Below are 17,884 nucleotides of genomic sequence, written 5' to 3' on the forward strand. Positions count from 1 at the left end.
GAGCAGACTGACAGCAGAAGCATTCCCTCAGAACTTCTGACAGTCACGTTCCTCAACAACCCTTGCAGCTGTCAAGCAAAATTTGTTATTTAATTATTTTCCATCTTAATCTGACCTTGCTTCCTGCAAACATTACAGCAGGTACAGGTTAATGCATGTGACTTTGGAATGGGGCCACACACTTTGTGGATTCCTTTTTGTCTGCTAGAGCCTTCTCCGTTCCAGCATGTTGCTGATATGCTCATATCCAGAGATAAATTTTTAGAGGGGGGAAAAAAAAGGTATGAAACTGAAAGATTCAGAAAAACGATTTTAATAATCCCCATTAAAGATGTCCCAGAACCATGGAAATCCCTTTATAAAATGTAGGTCACGTGTTTCTTTGGAGGTATTAGACTTATCTCTAAAGACTTGATATTTAGAAAAGATAGCCCTATTCATAAAGTCTTAATAGCTGGGAAAATTGACCCAAACCTTAAACAATGGGGCTCAAAAATTCCCAGGCTGCAACACAGAAATGCAGCAGCTGTCCTCTACACTTGAGACCGCTTTCTCTTAGTAGACTGAAGGTTTCTGGGCAAAGCTTTTCATGGTAGAACTTTCTAGGCTCTTCATATGTTCTATCTGGTCTTTCAGAGCCATGAAAAAGGAACAAACAGGCAAAAGGAGATGTATAGGTCAATCTATTCTAGCAAAACAACCTACTATGTTTTGGTCTTATCCAAAAGAAAAGAGGTATAAAGAATGCAAACAGAAGAAATAATCATGCTCAACATTGATCCAGAACAGCAAATAGTGTTTCTCAAGACTAAAAAATGTGTCATGAGTGCTACAGCTGCCTGAGAGGGTTTGATATGCCATTGGTATTTGCAGGAGAGGTGCAGCCTAGCATCACAGATGGGAGATTTGGTGACCACGATCCTCACCTCAAATTACTCAATCCCCTAATTACTCAATGTTTGCAAAAGAGATTGGCATGTTACCTTTGAAGTAATGCATCATACTGAAACTACCTCTGTTTCTCAACCTACTGTTTATTCAGCCAGCATGAAACTTTAAACAAACTTTCCTGCATATCATAGCCACACAGACTCAATGGCTGGTATTAAGAGAAGAAAATAAAAACAGTAGAGGACATATTATGGTCAAGTCCACATGAAAAAAAAAGATGTATATCTGCTTGGGACACTCAGCAGGATTCCTGTTCACAGATGAGCTGCATGAGAAAGTATGATCTTTGTTAGGATAAGTCTCCTTCCAAGGAGAGACAGGTATTTTATGGTTTTTCCCAACATGCCATGTGGCACCAGTGTGCTCTACCAGTTCACTGCTGTTATAAATAAGATAGAGGCAAAAGAAAAGTACTAATTATGTTGTTCTGCTAAGGGGAAAGGAAAGTTGGAAGATGGGACTTAAAGAAAGCAAGCAGACAGTAGGTGCATAGGAGTCATCAAGGATGAAGAAATGGTGCAGTCTGACCAGATATAAAGGAATATTGGACCCCCAGGATTGACTTCTCTCAATCTGCTCGCCTTGCTGAGCATCACTAAATGATGATGATGCAGACTGACTCAGAGAGTAGAAAAAGATTTCAGCAGCTACAAATCCCTACAGAAATTGCCTTTAAGAACTTTTATTAAAGCTTAATACATAAGTTTTCATTTTTACATTGAAACTGTAATCAAGAGGAGAAAGTTGCATATACTATACGTGGAAGACCTATTTTTTGATCTAAGCCTAATTTATCAAGAATTTATCAAGAAAACAACACTGTCTCTATTTAAGTCCTTTAAAGAGAACTGACTGATCCTACATATTGCTGGCCACTTTTCATACATTTTTTGTCCCCCCACCATGTAAGTGTTGCACAGTCAGTGACTACTTCACTGAATTTGTATTTACAGGTATTTTCAGACCCATGCATTTTCAACACATATTTCATTATCTACCATCAATGCTAACACTAAATTTAAGTTGGCACAGACTAGAGGGCACGAGGAAAGTTTATTTCATTTGCGCTTCATTTTTTCTGAAGGACTGAACAGGGTGTGAACACTGACAAGAGTCACATAAGTCCACTCAACAGCTGAAGTGCTGGGGAATGAGCCTTCACCTATAAAGTGGGGAGAGAAGTAACTATTATGATCAAACATGTTTGGTAATTACTAGTTAATCTGCTGAGGCCGGATATTCTACCAGCTACAAGAAGCTCATAAACAAACAATTTTAACACACTGAATCCCTAAAAATCACGTTTATCATTATTACTTTATACACATTTAAAAAAAAAAATCACTCACTTCCTCATCTAAATAAGCTTTATCTCATATTCACTGTGGCCAAGTTCACACAAATAAACATTCAATAACTGAAAAGAGTCACTAAAAAAATGAAAAAGGAAGTTTGAGTATAATAAGGGGTATACTAGCCAAGTACTGGTCAATTCAATGTTTCCTGCATTCTTAGCTATTTATTAAATACATACACAGGACAAAATACACGGTCTGGTCTCCGTTTATTTACACAGTTACACAAATCCTTAAACAGAACCAAGCTCCCCTTAACAGTAACACCATTTACAGTTTAATAGGAAGTCATTCGTCATTAGGAAAACAAAGGCTGAAGACACAGGTAATCAAAACAAGTATTTCAGCTTCTCCCTCTTTATCCCATGACACAGTGTTTTTTCTCCTAGGTTCTCCTGTACCTCATAACATTGTCTTCAGTATGACAATTTCACTGATCAGCAATGAAAAATAAAGTACTTCGGTTTTCAGTAACATGAAATTCCCTCTCATACTTCCAAATTTTGTTTTATTCAAATCTATTTACAGGATACATACATGCAGTTCTCAGGGAAATCCTATATATCTACTTATTTGTCTCAGTTTATCTTTGAAGTTCTTCCTACTCAGAATTTAAATTTCAAGAAAGTCATTTGCGATACAAAGATTCTTCTAAGGCCAGAAAATAAGACTTTCATTTAGTTGCTCAGGATTCCTGGTAGATCAGTGGCACCTTAAAATATTTACCCAGATTTCTGAAGTGCACAAGAGAAACTGGAAAAGCATACTATTCCCTTTTCACAAAATCATAACTCTGTCCTTGCCTTCAGATATTTTTCACTCACTCAAAAATTGTGGCAGTTAGCCACAAATTACACTTTTCAACTAAGTATTCTAAAAACATTACTAAATGTGGATTCAGTAAGAATCTTTGGCCAAGCACTTTTACCAGCTCTTCAAAATTTATAGCACATTTTTAAAACAAGGGAGAAAATGCTATTATATCGCAAGAATTATCATAACTATTTGTCTTGCATTCTTAATTGACACACACACATGCGTCTCATACACAATAAGCTTAACTGAACAAAACCAAAGAAAATTAGAATCTTCAAAGTGCATTTCTAAACATCAGCAATTTTTAAAGTACCCTCTGGAAGACACAGCTAAATTTTACTTCCGATCTCTTCTCACATCACATATTTAAACTTCTTTCCTTATTTTAACAACATGAGATGTCAAAAAGCAAACATGCCCTGAAGACTATTTCGATCCAAGGTACTTTCCACACTCCACTGTTTTACAATGAATAGTCCTAGGATGTTATTTTGTATAAATGAAAACCAGAACAGTTTGGTGTATTTAATAAGCAAAAGAAAACAAAAAACAAATGATCTAAACTGCCCTAGTATATGCAAATCCTTTTAAGAATGCATAGTGCAAGACAGTAGTCAACTGACAGTCATTTATACTCTGTTTCATTTTGTAGGCTTTATTTCATAAATTTCATATTTCCCAATTAAGTGGGTGCCTTAATGCAATTATTAAAAAAGAACACTCTGACTCTTTCGACTCTATTCCCCAGTCACTGTTTGAACGAGTGTCTGTTGGACAGATTAGAAAATTATCATCATCAGCAGCAGAAATTCTGACCAAATGGATTGTAAGACAAAGTTGGGAAATCTAGCTGATTCATGGCACTTGTGAAAGTTTTTTCTTATCTTTTTCTTGAAAAAAACGAACCCATTTAAATGCCATAGTTTTGAAAAACATGGAAGTGTTTATTTAGATTTTAACATGTTGAACTCAATTCCACATTTATGTGATCCAGGCTGAAGTAGAAGGAGCAACACTGATAGCACAAACATCACCTGTTAACTCCAACCAGGCAGTAACAACAGCCAGCCCCTGGCTGAAGGAGATGAGACGTTTTTGATTTTCGGGGCAAAGAGCAATAATTCAACAGGGTTGAACACTGCAAGAAAAACAGCTTGGTAGCTCTCATCCTGTCACTGTACATATGAAAAGCTAGCTCTATATATTTGTGAGGACTTTCATGGCAGAAGAGTATATTAGACATGCCTTTTTTAATTCAGAGGAAGTAACCTCAGAGTTGCCCTACCCAGATGTCAGAGAAAACAACAAAACAAAAACAAGCACCTGTATCTGACCACAGACAGATGTCACTTTTGCCCGTTGCAGTGATGTCACCTTTACCAGTGTAATATTCTCAAGGCATTATCTTTACAACCTTTTATGCTGCATGTGCATCCTGCTGAAATACTGAATCTCAGGAAGGCAAGCAGTAAAACCTCCATGAGACACTACCATTACCATTTTGTACTAACTGTCAACAAAAAAATAAGCCTCAAAAACTGAAATACAGGTTTGAAGATTCAGGTTTTACTCACCATATAACTGTATTAAGCTGATGATCATTTCTAAAGCAGGTTTTTGTTACAAACAGCTGGAAATTAAAAACTCAAAGATATTAGAACCAGCCCCAAAGCCTGTACACAATCAAACTTTCTTTCTATCCCATTTGCTTGGGGACAGAAGAAAAGTCCACTGTGCAACTCAGATGCCCTAAAGGGAGAGCTAGCTCTGCTAACTAGACAGCCATCAAAGCATGGAAGGTTTTAGTTAAGATGCAAAAAAGCGGAGGAATCCTCAGACTGGGGGTGGGATAGGGGAGAGGAATAAAGAGAAATGAGGGGGAAAAGGAAACTTAGCAACATGTAGTGCAGGTAAAGAACCCTTCAACATAAATGTATTCTGCCTTTCCAAACTGCATTCTGCCTTCCACCCTTGGAAACTATAGAGGCTACCTGGTAAGAAAATAAAAGCAATCCTTTTTTTTTTAAGGAAACCCATATGTTGAATTAGAGCCAAAACCTACTGAAAATGTCTGAGACTGGAAAGAAAGACTCTAAACATCATAACATTTGTACAAGGTGGTATTCACCTTTTACCCAATGGAGCCCACTAAGTTTTTTCCCTGGTGTGTTGAGGTATTCTTTTGTAAATTCATAGCTAGAGTAACTATGCAAGAAAGCTTCCAGAGAAGCTGGTGCTTGGGACAGGCTGCAAAACGGTCTTTCTGAATTTCCTTTGACTACAGCAGAGTCCTGTAAACACCCTTATAACAGCCCCTTTACAGCCTGTAAGTATGTACTACAATAATAGGAGGCTGTGCTGTTGAAAGGGAAAGAAATACAAATTCTGCAATTACAGGTGTCTACAGTAGTATAGTAACAGATCTTGCTAGCAAGTTTCACTTCATTATAGAGTGTACTTGAGAAGAAGTTTGTCACCAAAACTCAATGTTCCTATAACAATCAAGACTTAAGAGGAGGGAAAGTAGAGAACATAGATAATGAAAAATGAACTGGGCATTTCAAACCAGGGATTAACAATCCATCAGGCTGGGCATCAGCTCCAGTCAAAGATCTGGCTGTGGAAAGGGAAACTCTCTCCCTTGAAAATCAAGTCAGTCCACAGATTAGGCTGCTAAATACAAAACATGTCCTAACAGAGCCAGAAGTCTGGCAAACCAGACACTGGGTCTAGAACAGCAGGAACATGTAAATCAGCAGGCACTGGTTGTCTAAAACCCAGTCTATTATTTACAATTGTGTGATGAACTGAAGAGAGAAGGGAGTGAATTTGCAAATTATTTTTTCTTTAATATACACAGGTAAACATATATAAAACCCACATATAAAGGACAAATTGCTTACTAAGGACAAACTCTAAACTGTTCCTCATCTACCTCTGCCTAGTCACTTTGCTGAGATACTGATTCTCTGCTCCCCAAGGACAGCAGTTACAGCACTGCATGAGAGCACCAAGTTAAAGTTAGCACCTATATTTTCTTGTGAAAAATAATTAGCATCTGCAACTTTGTACATATGGATTCTGAGTGGTAAATACAGAAAAGCTTAACTCCATTACAGCACAGTACTGCAATGAGCAGGAGAGGTATATTAATAGTATATCACCCCTAGGGTTACATACAAAGTATTCTCAATCTGATGTACAGATAATTTCTGTAAGGTATTACTTGTGAAAACAAAGGTACAGGGATTAAAGATGTACAGCAAGCATCATAGATTAGCTCCTAGCAGGCCAAGTACCAAGTTAACCAATTCAGTCAGCTCACTTTTTTTTTTTCACTTTTATCTGAACATTTCTTCTATCAGCATGTATTGCACACTAAGTCACAAACAGTCATCTGCCTTGGGAAAACTAATGCTAACATATTATTGCATTTTAAAATGTACCACTAATGCAATTTGTTCCTTTCTATAACACTTTTCCCCTTCAATAATAGAAATGCAGCTCTTCTGAGCAGACTTGTAAAACAGTATCTATAAACTATAATACACATCTAACTTGTTTGGGGTTGTTTTTCCCCTCTCATAGCTCAGAAAAACAAATAATTACTCAAATTACAGATTTTAGAAGTTTATGTTACTAAGAGGTAGGTTGTGGGCAACATCAACTCAGTGATTCACACATGATGTGATCAAAAAGGCAGGTATAATGTTACCCTGTCCTCCTGCACCCTATGGAGCGTAACCACCCTATAGTTTTGGTTTGTCCTACACTTTTTCAAGGTAATAAAACTAAATGCCATTCAGCCACCTCCTCTGTCACATTTAAATTCTAAGTGACAACTTAGCTGGAAGAGCTAATTTAACAAAGAGAACAGGCAATTTAAATAAGGCAGAGGAGGCCGGACTTTCTTTTCTCAAAAATTCACAATGATTTTTCCTGAGCAAAAGAGAGCAAGCAAGGAGTCAGCGAGATTAGATCACAAGTCAATTTTCATACAAATAAATGGAAAAAATGACGTGTATCTACTCAAATAATGCAATTACAGCTTATAATAAAGAGGAAGATGGGCACTGGAAGTAGTATTAATAGTATTTCTTCAATATTCAAAGCATCAAGCCCAGAACCGGCAGGTTATATACAGCATTATATAGAAAACAACAGAAACGTTGGGAGTTTTACACTCCCATTTTGAGACATAACACAAAACACTCCAGTGATGAATTAATTCAGAAGAGTCTACTGCCTGTTCTTCTCAACTATCCATTACTGCTGAGTGCTGGAAAAAGGGCATTGGACAAGACACACCAGTGCTACAGCAACTCCTTCATTTTAAAGTGTAACCTCTTGTCCCCACACAGGGATGACGGTACTCCTACTGACATGCACTGATTTGAAATAAGTAACCTGTGCTTTCTTTGGTTACCTAAAGGAGACCAAGTCTGTGGCACTGCAGCCCTATTACCTTGTGTTGCTACTGCAAGCTTTATGCAAAAATGCAATTGTTATCTGAGTATTTTCAGTCCTTTCGCCACAGCCTTCTAAAAGCTAGAGCAGCCCTCTGCTTTCCAAAACGAGCTTGAAAGAAGTGAGGACTAAAATCACTTCGCTAAATGGAAGAGATACAATCCCTTCTATTACACATAGAAAGGAACTTTGATTGGCACAAGAAAGGAAAACAAGCATGTATTTTTAACCAAAGGTTTTGCATTTACATTTAATAGCTGTTGCCTTCTCCAGCTGCTCAAGCAACACAACAGATGAAATGCAAGCTGTAAACCAGGACACACATTTTTAAGTTTCCTTTCAAAATCTGCAGACTAATTTCTTATTCCCTCATGCCAAAGCTCTAAAAGCATATGTGTAGAAGTCAAAGGAAGAGCCCTGCCCTTCTCTCTTCCACTAGGTACTAATTGGAATGTTCCTCTAGGCTCAAACGGAGCCAAGCCTGTGAAGCAGGAGTCTCCATACTTTAGTGGCTGCAATATGGAGGAAGCAATACTCTGAAGGTTCTTCTGCTGGTCTTCAAGGTATGCATAACCCAAAAATACTCATTCAACAAGTTCTGGGCTAGGTTTTGTCCCCTCAGTGGTTTTGGGACTGTTTTTTTAAAGTCTTTATAAACTAGGTATGAAGGTTCAGACTCCACACAGAAAAAAATTTCTAAATCCAGTAGGAAATGCACTCTAAGCTGTCCTACTGCACTAGGAATGGAGCTGCAGGGACAATCAAACTGCTAACACAGACTCAGGAGCCCAATCCTACAGCTTAAAAAATGTGCTGAATTGGTGAAAGGTTGCCAGACACCCGGGATCATTGTGAGCTGCCATGGTTACTAACTGGGTTTTAACTCTGCAGGCTCTAAACACTACCATGTATAGAACCAGCTATAGAGTTAATTAGTTACAGAGAAATGAAAAACATGTAGTGTGGCAGAAGGGGAATCTCATATGGACAGTCATCTGCAGCTTAACTACATGAACTTTCCAGAACCCTTCCAAAGTAAGCACAGAAGATCTTAAGGTTATGGCCCATCCTTTCAGGCTGTTCTTAAAAAAATTTCAGGATATTATCTCTGGTTTCTCCTCCCTCACTTCCCCCCCCCAATTACTCCAAATAATCTCTGAGGCACAACAAGGGACATCTCACTGCCTCTGTTTCACAATCCTGACAGCACTTAGCCATCTAACAAAATAATGCTTCAAGAAAATAAAACCGGACGGGAGAGGGGGAGCTAAAACTAAAAATGGGTGAAGGTGGAGTGAAACAAAGTGAAATAAGATACTGGCATCATATTTTCAAGGAAGGCTCATTTAAAAATAACACTAGAAGTAATATCAAATAATTTAAAAGGTCAACCAACAGAAAATGCATTTCATCACTTATGTTCATCACTATCAAGTCATCATAGCTTTGACAAATCCTGCTAAGTTACATCACTTCTGAGACCTTTGCAGTTAACATTAGGTTGCTTCAGGTAGGCCACCTCCTCCTCCTCCTTTTAAATTATTTTCAGAAATACCATGCAGTATGTCTAATAGGTGAATCACAGATTCTTTCTATACTCCCTCAAAGACAGGCAAATTAATTTTCTTCAGAGTAATGAATCTTAGTTAAGCAAACAGACAACTCCAAATTTTAAGAAATTTGTAACTTTTGTAAAAATTATGAAAATACTTCCCTTAAGAATGGGTAAGATATCCATATGAACATTTCATTAATACAGTTTCCTTTATTCAGGAAGTAGAGCAACCTTTTCTTCAAAATTTCAAACAAATGTCCTTTTTTTAATGTGATATGAATATGTTACATTGTGCTAGATTACAAAAAAATTAAGGAAAAATTATGCAGCTTAAATAGTTTATCTCTTCCCTACTACATACTCTGCACTGTCATAACTTCCATACCACCACAGCCACAAATTCTACCTCCATTCAAAGTCTAGCAGAACAAAAACATACCTCATGCTAGCATGCCTGAACCACTTTAATATGCCTAGCACATATAGCTGGATGAGAGGCACAGTTTTCCCATGTCCCGTCAGTCCGAGTACGCACCCTGGATCTTTGGAGAGAGTCTCCCACGCTGTCTCAGCTCTGTGGCTGCCACCTGGGCGAGCTGCAGCAGCAGGAATGGGAATGTGAGCACAGGGCAGAAATCATTTTGTGAAACACTGATTCCACAGAGATACCAGCCTCCCAGTGAGCCTGCTAACAAACTGGTTTCTGGCCAAATAAACTACTTCTGTCCTTACACAGACACTCCTTTCCAAATAACAGTGAGAGTAGAAACAAAGTTTTAAGAAAGGTAACGTGTGTGAGTAGTTAACATATTATCCACTTCTTTCTTCATATTAGCTTTGGCTTTGTCACATGAATCTGAACATATTCAGAAAAAAAAAGAAGCCTCATCTGTCCTTCCAGCACCATCGGAAAGTCCATAGGATGCGAAATAAGTGTTCCTTTTGGGCACAGAGTACATTGTAATTCACTTGGTTACATGTGCACAATATAATATCACTTGATATTGCTATTTTACAATTTACATAGGTTACAGATTTAGTCTTAAATACATTGTAAATGTCCCTGTAACTAGTAACGTACAATAGAATTAATCTACTAGGTCATAACATCAGTCTCTTCTACTCAAAAAAGTACTGCTAACACAGTTATCTTGGGTTTGTTGGGTTTTTTCCCAAATAAACTGGTAAGTTAAGATTCCATATACCCAGATACAAAGGATTTTTGCTCTCAGTCTCCGTAATTACTATGCTGCTTCATCAGATAACACCTCAGTTCTCAGCTAGGCTACAGGAAGAATGACTCCTCTCCCTCCCAGATCCAGGCTCTCCATTCCCTATGCTGAGCACTCTGTGGAGGATTTTACATATCCTGTACTAAACGGCAAAAAATGGTGACAGCAGCCATTGAAGAAGGCCTAAGGGGGGTTTAGTTCCTCTTTTGCCTCAAAACTAAATAAAGGGAAGAAAACAGTGTGGGAGATGACAAATGCATTCCCAGACTCCTGAGAAATTGTAAGAACATGGAAACAACAATAAAGGCTATTTTCATGAGCAGTAGAGAGCAACCACAGATTGTGAAATAACCCTGAGGCACTTTATTATGGTGATTTAGACCCATTCACCATCTCAGGGGAAAATCAAGCCTCCTATCACCACCAGCAAAAAGCCAGTCAGTTCCCACCTCCTCACCCCAAACAGTTTGCACCATTTCATTCTAATAACATGCAGAGGCTTTCATAGGGAGCTCATTCCAAGTCCAACTGAAGGATCCAGCAGTAACAATTCTGGTTGAATGAACACATCATACAGGGCCTTGCTATTGCCAGGTCAGACAGCATGTCAGCTGGAGTGGAAAAAAAATTAAAAATAAAAATATCCCTTCATTTCCCAAAGCTGAAGCCCTCATAAAGAAAAGGCTTGGAGTGATCCCTAAGTCCCCTCTCCATAGCGCTCCTCGTGATGTGCTCAAATAGGTGAATCCCTACGTTGAACTCCGTGCTGATGAGAAACAAAAAAGGATTCACAATACTGGAAAGAAATATTTCTTTCACCTGTGCAACCAAGTGTGTTTACTTTTTTTATTACCTTTAACATGAACAAATTTTCTAATTTGAAATTAAAAATATTTAATTTCATTCAGAAGAATTTCCAAAGCCTACAAAAATTCCTAATATTATCTTTCATTGCTTTTTCTACTATTCGTAACATCTTTAAATTGTCTGCAGCAAGGAGTAAATTCAAGCAGGATATTTGTAATGCAATTACTTCCCTCATAATAGTTATCTGCTTCTAAATCTATTTAGTGGGTTCTGGAACAGTACAAATTTTGTAAGGGTGGCTCTGCCAAGAAATGACCAGATATTAGATATTTCAGTCAATATTGTAACTGTTTGTTGCCTCGGGAGATATTCTCTGTGTGTGTGTGTGTGTGTGTGTGTGTGTGTGGCATGTAAGGAAATACATTCTGCTGTTTTGTGATTCTGTTTTTTCTTCCAGAAAAAATGTAAACAGTCACTAATAAAATTTGCATGTCAAGCTGGAGCCTTAGCATTCAAGAGCTAACAGTTTAATACATACATGATGCTGCACAAAAATGCACTCTTTGGCATGTGGACACAGATTATACACAGAGGTAAGTATGCCTGCCACAAATAATGTTTTATATCAGATAAATAAAATTTGCAAGTAAAAATCCAATTGCCTTAAAATTTTTGCTGATATTTTGTATTTGGAACCTATTCTACTTTCTTTCTTTTCATTTATTTCAAGTATCATGGATGAAAACAAGGCTATAAAATTTGGTTGAGGTAGCAGTTAAAATTTTACTGCTTTTTAATAGCTTGTTAGAATTAAAAATAGGGAAACATTTATTTTGTACAAAACCTTATTTTCTTTGGGTTTTATTTGTCTAAAGCTATGCTTGAAGTTACAAGTTCAACAACAAAACTGATCTAATTTTGTCCCTTTGAAAAGGTAACTTACATTGTACAAATCTCACAGGATCCCAGTAGTACTCTCCATTATTGCAAATTATTTCCTATTATGAAAACTGTATTTATCTAGGTACTATCTTGACAAATTTTAAAAAAACACTATATAACAAAGTGTTTGAGATTTAAAAGGAGAAATGTCAAAATTCTCTTTTTTTATTTCTAACAAAAATGTATTTCTAGGAAAAAAAAAACCACCTTAGGACAAAGTAGTTCTAATTATGGTAAGATCCTAAACCTTTAAATAACACACAGTTAGAGGCACGTTTTAATATGTCATGCCTTTAAATATTATCGTGGGTAATATTTATACAAGGAATATGCTTTTTGCTATCCACACAAAAATCTCACAAATAGGGTAGAAAAATAATAATTTGAAAATTAAAATAAAACGTACACAACTGACAAATTTAGTAATAGTTGACTGGATCTCCACAGATTCCAATCTCATTCACCATGCTACATGTGCTGGGATGCCTGAATGTATTTATTGCAAGGCTGTGAGAAGGAGGGCAGAGCTCCCCTCTCATGACCATTCCCAGTTGTGCCAGGTGCACAAACGGGCACCAGGACTAAGCCTTGTGCTTCCAGAGGCCCCTGTGGTACCACTGCAGGAGGAAATCCCCAAAAATCAAGTTGGAGGAGCAAAAGTACTAAGAGAGGAAAAGCATTTAGATTAAAATGAGGATCTGTTGGGGAAGAAAACAAAGGTGAAGCAGAGCAAATTCAGGGTGACCTGAGATGCAAGGAGGGGGAGAGGGAAAGGAAATACAGAGCCAGGGAAAAAAGAGGAGGAGGCCTGGCACAGCTTAAAAAAGTTGACAAGCTAAAGAAGCCCTAGAGGTGGGATGGAGGAAAGAACAGTGATACCTGACAAGGAAAGGAACAGCAGAGCTGAAGCTTAAAAGTAGAAGGAGGCAGGAAGAAGGGAAGGAAAGCAACTGAAAAAAGATACGGAGCCTGAATTTAAAAAAAAAAGAAAAGGCTGGAATAAGGCAGGAGCCTTGTAGAAAACAATCTGTTACCATGTAAATAACTAGGTACAACGGCCTTTCCTGGAGTGCTGCACACAATTCTGCAGTAAAGGACTAATCACACTTAGGGAGGCAAAGCAAAGGGCTGGATCAATCAGTGGAAATGACACTTGAAAGGGGAAATCAAAAGAGCTTGGCCTGTTTGATACATTGAAAATATGTATGATTACTTTCTAAAAATACATCAGAGGGGAAGGAACAGTAAAGTAACAGGAAGGGGAGGAACTGCTTAATCAGAAATACAAATCACGAGAATTAATGAGCCCAGATCTCCCAGGAATAATTTTATGCTAAACAAGTGAGAAATTTATTTGTAGTTGGTCTTTTTTGGTAGTAGTTTTTTTGCTTAGTTGGGGTTTGTCCTGTTTTGTTTTGTTTTTTTAAGTCATAAGAGCAATATCTTCAATAACATCTAAAAAGAAGAAAAATAATGTATTTTTTTTAAAGTCACTAAACCCACAAAGCCTTGTCAAGCTAACAAGCCAAAGTCCTCCCTGTAAAAAATCCCTCAACCGCAACCTTTAAATCTTTCAGAGAAAAACTTGCTGCGCTGATGAGATGAGCTCTCAGAGGTGTGCAGGAGCAGCAGAACACTCACCTGGAGGCCCTGCCCAACAGGGTCTTAAGCTGAGGCTGCCTTTCTTCTCTCCCACAAACAGCACCAGAGCTAGTAACATGCTCCAGTCAAAAGCCACACGTGGTTCTGCTCTTTGCCAGTTTTGCTTTTAGCCTCTTAATTTCCAATGGCTACAGCCAAAAACAGGGAGCCAGCAAAACATGGTTTACTGAGACCAGCACACAAAGACAGCATTTTGTTTTGTTTTGTTTTTAAGCTCTGTACTCTGTCTGACTTTGAAATGCCTGTAATGCTCTTCTGACATCTGTGCACAACTCCATAGTTGAAGGAAAGCAGCATTAGCTGAATTATTTTTGTAATATACAAATGTATTCTACTGAAAGACCTGTAAACTGAAATAACAAAGAGTTTTGGATCTATTCTGGGATACAGTGTAAGTCAAAAGTAACACACACGCACATTATCTACTTTGACAAGAGGCTTTGTTCTGTTTTTAACTGCTATTGAATCAGCATCCTACTCACATTTAGAGTAGATCTACTCATATTTAAGGGTGAAGTCCTGTAACCATTAAATTAAATAGGAATTATAGTATTGAGTGGAGACCAGAATTTTACTCCAGACAAAACATTTACCTTGGAACTACAGAATGCAGTAGTTACAATTATTTAATCTTTCCATTCAGGAGAAAAAAGAGTACAGTATACCACAACTGAAAACATTTCATTTTGGCTTAAGCAAAGTGGTTCCAAAACAACCCGACTTCCCTTTAAGCAAAATTATCTAGAAATTAACCACAAGTAATTTATCATTTGTTTGCTATGAGGAAAAAGACACACTGGCCCCACAACAGAGAACTTCACAAAACAACTGGTTAATTGTATGTTTCATTCAGTGCTTCCTGGGCACAATTTTCATGAAAAAAGGAACAAAGCCATTTGTGGGTAGTATAGTCATGAATACTTTTTAGTTTGCATAATTGTTTTCGAAAGGTCTTCTTTATAGGACCTCTAATAAATATTTAAACAGGAGTAAAAACTCTAGCTAATCCATCTTCCAACACAGACAGGCTTCAGCCCACCCACATATCTATAATCCTTTTTGCCTTAGCTCTTGACACCCAGGATATTTTATGTTATCTCTGTGTAAAATAAAAATATTGTCTGTTAAAGTCACATTGTTCACAGATGTCTGGCAACCCCAAAACAAAGGGCTTCAGCTCTGATCATATCCACACCTCAGAGGTTTTGTTCAAAACTGATTATTCCTTTCTCCTGCAAAGAGCATTTTGAAGGCATGACTCTATCTTAACCAGTTGTTTTGTCCACCTGCATATAGAGACACACTGACAGAGGCTACTCCAAACTCATGTATGTCTTTGCCACAGGTTAGCACTAACTTCCACTGATCTCAAAACCTTTCACACACATCACACTTCCCACACTTCCACAAAGGCTGAGGGTGGGAGAAGAATACACAAGACCAGCTGCACACAGAAAGATACCCTTCTTCACAGGGCAGCTTCCACCTCTTGTGTGAACACACTGAAACCGGACCAGTAAGAGCAATGGAGTGACTGAGTAAGAACAGCCAATCAGAGTGAATGGACTGCTGGAGTCCTCCATGCATTCCAAATGAGATTAAATCCTTCAAAATGCACCACAAGATCCTAAGTCCTAGCAAGAATTCTTTGACATCTACTGTCTGTTTCTCTGTCCTCACTTTCTTAAAAATATTCCTACACTAAAGACAAGGCTGACTAAAATCATCCTCAGTTGCTGGGTTGTTGGCTTCATCCGCACCCTTTTTTTTTTTTAATAATCACTATTTCTCAGTTGCTGCAGCACTCCATTGACCAGGTTTTGGTATAGCATCTTCTCTTCAAAAATGTGAAAAAAAGAAAAAAAAAAGAAAAAAAAAGATACAGAATACAGATGATCAAATGTTCCAAAAGATCCTTTTCCCCCAGTAAACGCTGATAAATATGTGTACTCAAACTTACTAGCAAGACATACTTCCCAACATCAATAAATTACTTTGATTTTTTTATTATATGACCAAAAAAACCCAGAAAACATGCCTTTCTAAAAAGCACAGTTCATCTTAAAACACAGCTGAAAGCTTCAAATCTAATTGTAGATTTACCCCTGTCGGCATCACCACTACCTCTTAACTGCTGCACTATTTCTTAAGAACACTGAAAATATGTATCATGTAGGTAAATTAATAATAAAAAATAAAAAGTTACAGTATATTACAGTCACATTCTGTGGGAATCAGTGTTTCCTCTTGTACGGGTACCTGATGGAACACAAAGCAGCATTCAAGCATTTTATCTCTTCTGTGATAAACATAAGGCTGTATTTTTGTTTTCTCACTATAAGTTTAATTCAAACTGCTCCATGTTTACAGCTGACTGGCAGCCCACACTGAGCACAATCTAGCTGGAGGTAACCACTCCAAGTGGGTTACAAACAGTTGCTCAATGGAGTGGTTTCTCTACAGCAGAAGAGAGGGAGGAGGAGGAGGAAGTGAGAAGAGGAAGAAGCAAAGAGAAAGAACTCTCACGCGTAGTAAGTGTAGAGATAACGCTCTCAGGGAGTTTCCACAAACTTCTGAACCAACCTTTGGAAACTTCAGCATATCCAGAAGCACCGTGCTGAGAGATGAAGTAAACACGGCAGTCGGCAGTCGGTGCTCAGACCCCAGAGGGATCACTGTAAAGCAAGCCCCATCAGCCCTGGGGCAGAACTTCAAGGAAAGCAACACTAGGATGAGAACACTCCAGGCACACTTATTCTCTGCCTACCACCACAGTTGCAGCACTGCATCTTCAGGAACACTGCCCTGGACACACAGATGCAGGCAGGCAGCATCAACAGCTGGCAGGATCCATTACTGAAGTCCAAGTTAGATTCCCTGTGGCAACACTCAGACATGCTGTCTGAGCTTCCTGGAACCCTGCAGACCTTCAAATCACCCCATAGAAACTAGATCCCTATCCTATCAATCTAAAATGCATATTATTTCCCTAAATGCAAGGGAGAAAAGGTATTGAAGGAACTGCATTCATTAGCTGCAAATTACAGTGGTTACAAAGGCTAGCCAAGGAGTCTAATTCATACCAACCATACATGGCACAAGTGATCATTTTACAAAGATGCTTGTACAGCTTAAATTATTGTGTTTACTTTTAGTATGTGCAGTGGTTAGTCTACAGCAGAAGTAAGATCAGGCAAAGGCACTTCTTACTGTAGATTCTACCCCAAAGACCAGCTGTCACAAGTATGGTTGTATAACAGTTAGAGATGTCAGATTCTTTAGGGATTTCTTGAGACATCTACAGATTACCTTTCTCTTTTCTCTTGTTTCCACCACAGCAAACATTAGACAGAACTGGCATTCATAGCCAGTCAACAGGCAAGACTATGTTTATTTCTGCTTTTATCTTCCATGTGTTTGTCATTTGTTTGAATCTTTAGTATCTCTTTATTCACCTACATGTTGAAATATTTGTAATTAGTTTGATTTGCTTTCAGAGAAAAACACGGAAAAATACAAAGAAATCTCTTGGCTTCCTTCACACCAAAGGATGAGGTCATAGGGCTGTTGACAATTATTTTAAAACAATCAACCTTTCATTGAGTGATGTGATCGTGCACATTTGCACAGCTTGATGAAATACAGGCTTACTCCTATCTGGAGCCTCAGGATTTCGGCCATTATATCAAATAGTAGTTTTCCAGGGCTGGAAACACTTTTCTAACAATTTCAGAGACCCAAGAGAGATACTATCTTACTTAGTACTTAATCTCCAAACTCGGACCATTATTTCCTAGCCCTTCCACGCTCTAAAAATGTGGCTTTTAACAGACGATGCATTAAAAATACAATTTTTCCTAGATCATTCTCTTTGATAGTAAACTTCAGTACTCCATTCAGTTCTAAAGGACAGCCTCTCCAGCTGCCTTCCATTGCTCCTCTTTAGTGTCAGGAGCTCAGCCATCAGCCACAGTAACTTTCTGTAGCACTGCAGAGGGAGGAGGGAGGAGGATGACTCATCTGTGTCTCGTCCAGGATCTCTGAGGAGTATCTTCAGCTTGAACATGAATAAGAGAACAGCCATTTTAAAAACAAGA

At 38.1% G+C, this 17,884-nt stretch overlaps 1 protein-coding gene across 6 annotated transcripts in view; it reads right to left on the reverse strand.

Moving 5' to 3' along the window:
• SH3KBP1 (SH3 domain containing kinase binding protein 1) overlaps window positions 1–17,884 on the reverse strand; it is a 215,870-nt gene that overhangs the window by 152,537 nt on the left and 45,449 nt on the right. Inside the window, exon 1 of one of the 6 annotated variants that reach the window (XM_027689213.1) lies at window positions 9,680–9,697. The exons of the other annotated variants lie outside the window; for them this stretch is intronic. The gene's annotated coding sequence lies outside the window, so the exon portion shown is untranslated. Of the gene's footprint in view, window positions 1–9,679; window positions 9,698–17,884 lie in introns of those variants that run through there. 6 annotated transcript variants of the gene reach the window in all.

The sequence above is a fragment of the Neopelma chrysocephalum genome, unplaced genomic scaffold (assembly GCF_003984885.1).
Source record: "Neopelma chrysocephalum unplaced genomic scaffold, ASM398488v2 Primary Assembly neopelma1_76, whole genome shotgun sequence".
NCBI classification, from domain to species: domain Eukaryota; kingdom Metazoa; phylum Chordata; class Aves; order Passeriformes; family Pipridae; genus Neopelma; species Neopelma chrysocephalum.